Raw genomic sequence first — 3540 nt, 5'->3', positions numbered from 1 at the left:
GCCACTTAGACCCTAATCCAATTTCACCGAGCCATATTTAAATTGGTCCGAACCATTTGAACATATTATTAATTATCTTATGGCATATTAGTATAAGGTTTGTTATATCTTAAATATCATATGAAGTATATATTTTCCAACATATTTATATCGACTTCAAAGATGAGGTCTGAACACTGTTAATTCTAAGACAGTTACCCAAGAATTAGAGTGACACAGTTACTGTGATTTGCGCTACAGAGAAGTCTAAGCTTAAATATTATCTCAAACGGTGACGGGGCAACATCAGCTCGGAGGCAGCTCCCCTTTTGCCCCATTCAATACCCATTAATTTGTACGAGGTGTAGTAAGCTTTTTTCTTTTTTCTTTTTAACTATTTTTTATTATCTTATTATTCAAAATTATTCCAAAAATTTTATACACTCAGGCTTGTTTAGCAATTGTTTTCTGTTTGGTGTTTTTGTTAAACAATTGGTGAAAAGAATAAACAAGTCAAGTACAAGAATACGTTTGGTGCCGTTTTCATCTGTTTCAGACCCGAATCTAAAAGGAAAAGAAAAGTCATTTTCACTCGTTTTTACTATTGTTGCTGAACAGTTATAGTGATTATATATATATATATATATAAAAGAAGACCAATTAGCATTATTTTAAATACAATTCAAACATTTTTATTAATAAAACACTGTGCAACAAACTATAGTTATCATACCTGTTTCACCCCACAAAAAAATAAAAAAAAATAAAAAAAAAAAAAAAAAAAAAAAACATTATTATTTCTGGTTCATATGAAACCGAAAATGTAAAATACGTGGTAGAAATTAGAGCAAAAAGAACCGTAATGTTCATAATTTATGTTTCCGAATTTTTTACAGCATTTTCTTTCCAAATAATTACATAGTCTACAAAATTTAATTATTACATCGTTAATACACTTCTATTTTTTGGCCGGAAAAAAATCTATATTTATTTTATCGTGTTAGTTACATGGAGCACATTGTTATGATCTCCATGAATGATAAAGCAAAAGAGCTAATTTGAGCTCTTGTGTAATTCTGAAGTAGGCTCTTATAACAAAGTATCCTAGGATGGTGATATTCAAGACATTGCTTTATTAGCCAAACTACTGCTTCTAGTTTCCTTAGGAACTCCATTCAGAAATATCTACAGGAAATTATGATCTAGGTGAAATTTTTCTTACAGATTTGGATGGAAATTGTTTCTGCAACCTTTTTCCAGCACAAAGTAACTGTTTAAAGCTAACTGGCACTTCTCCAAGAAATGTTATTCAATTCAACAATCAGAGCCTTATGTCAAGCTTTGAGCAATTTCAATATTTCCTGAAACAAATTTCTCACTCTATTACATATTTCCACCAATGCAAATTTAAATCACTTCTCTGCGCGCCATGCTGAAACATCACTTTTATTTCCAACATCGCCAACCCCACCACCGCGAATGCCGCCTTCTGTCACTACCGCCAATGCCACCTTCCACCACCACCACCACCTAGAATTGTGATTATCAATTTATTCCAACATAATTTTATATTTGCAACCAAACGAGACAATAAAAATACCATTTTATTCCATTCACATTCTCATTCCATTCCATTCTATTTCATTATTGCCTACCAAATTAGGCCTAAAAGAAACTACACGAAAGTAAAGGTGCAAGAGGCTAAACCTATGGTACAAATAAAATAAAGTACAAATCTGGAGAAAGTAAACAATGCATCAAAAGATTACCAACAAATATTTAAATAAAGGAGGCATGAAAACGTAAATATATTAGGGAAAATTACATATAAATGGAGTTAAAGTTTCATATTTACTTAGAGACTGAGTCAAAGTTCCATATTTCTCTAAAATGGATTGTTGAGGTGGCACATGATTTTTTACTGTTTAGAAAATTGTGGTGCCTAAAATGCCCTTGCCTAACAAAAAAGTAGTACCTTCAGTTCAAAAAAGTAGTACCTTCAAAGAAAAAGTAGTACCTTCGCGGGTGTTTAAAAAACATGGTACCTGGACACCAAAAAGTAGTACCTTCAGTTCAAAAAAGTAGTACCTTCGAAGAAAAAGTAGTACCTTCGCGAAAGGGTATTTTAGGCACCACAATTTCTAAACAGTAAAAAACCATGTGCCACCTCAGCAATCCATTTTAGAGAAATATGGAACTTTGACTTAACCTCTAAGTAAATATGGAACTTTAACTCCATTTATATATAATTTTCTCAATATATTAAATATAAAACTAGGGAGAATGAAAAGTAACTGTGTGTAGGCTGCAATTGAGCCGAGCCAAGCTAAGTAGTGGGCTGTTTGAGCTCGGCTCCATCTGCAGCTGGAGTGTTCGAGGTCGGCTCGAGCTCGAATCTCCGCTTTAGTGTTTGAACTCGGCTCAACTGTGTTCGCCAAAAACTCGGTTCAAAATTTGTTTATATACATATATATATATATATATAAAAACATATATGAAAAGCACAAAAACTGAAGGTATGGGCAGATCGAGAAAGAGAGAAAGGCGAACCTTCAAGGGCGACAGGAAGCCTTATGAAACGACCCACCCGGAGACAGCCGCACTTCACATCGATCTTCTCTCAACAATACTCCATCTTTGTATATGTTATGCATATATACACATATCTTCACATCGATCTCCATCAAAAGAAAAGATAAGAGAGAGCTAATCTTTCACTAGTTCGGTGTTGATAAAGTATTGTTAATAGAAGGTCGCCAACGATCCTTGTTTTTCAGTTGCCGGCGATGTGAGATTTGAGAGCTTTGGTTTGACGGTGGCTTTCGTCTGCAAGAGATGTACATGGTAATTGACGGCAAGGGTTTTGTTTGGAAAGGGGCTAAATATAGTGACCGAGTTAGGAATTAAAATATATAGATATGATAGTTTGAGGGTGTCTAGAGATATTGGGTATTTGAAAGTAGTGAGGTTTGGATTGGGCCTAATAAAAGTGTGAGATTATTAAACATTAAATTGGACCTTTGGTATGTTGGGCTAAACACATATTATATTTTATATAATTGTATAATATATATATATATATATATATATATATATATATATATATATATTTACCAGCTTAAAACGAGTACTTAAACAAGCCTGTTCACAAATTAATGAGCCGAACATAAAAGTGCTTAAGATTGGCTCGTTTAATAAACGAGTCCAATTATTATGCTTGAACTCGATTCGTTTACTAAGCAAACGAACACAAACCGAGCTCAAACATAATGCTAATTTGTTTGCAAAACAATTTTGGAAAGTAATTTATTTGCAGCTTTTGTTATTTTATTCTCAAAACATAGTTTGCCCTATATTGACAATTCCCAACAGTGTAAAAATTATCAACAGAATTGAATTATACTATCAACTGGTTAAAAAAAAAAAAAATCTTTTGCATGATACCAGTGGTCACAACTTCTTTGCATATATATTTCGCATTTTGCTTGTTTTAGTTTCCCAATTGGTGATATTAAACGAAACTTTTATTTATTATTATTATTATTATTATTTTCTCTTATG

General features: G+C 32.7%; 1 long non-coding RNA gene across 1 annotated transcript; it reads right to left on the bottom strand.

Annotated features, from left to right (window-relative positions):
• Positions 1 to 1566: 1566 nt before the first annotated feature.
• On the bottom strand, positions 1567 to 2892 carry LOC132300825 (uncharacterized). The gene is made up of 2 exons (XR_009480580.1): positions 2530 to 2892; positions 1567 to 2404 (listed from the first exon to the last, which is right to left on the bottom strand). It is a non-coding gene; the product is annotated as an uncharacterized LOC132300825 (long non-coding RNA).
• Between the last annotated feature and the right edge of the window lie 648 nt (positions 2893 to 3540).

Source organism: Cornus florida, unplaced genomic scaffold (assembly GCF_030987335.1).
Source record: "Cornus florida cultivar Cherokee Brave unplaced genomic scaffold, ASM3098733v1 CherokeeBrave_3.0.0_Hap2_Chr03, whole genome shotgun sequence".
NCBI classification, from domain to species: Eukaryota; Viridiplantae; Streptophyta; class Magnoliopsida; order Cornales; family Cornaceae; genus Cornus; species Cornus florida.
Note: the sequence above shows the minus strand (reverse complement) of the source record. Positions and strands in the feature narration are given on the sequence as shown.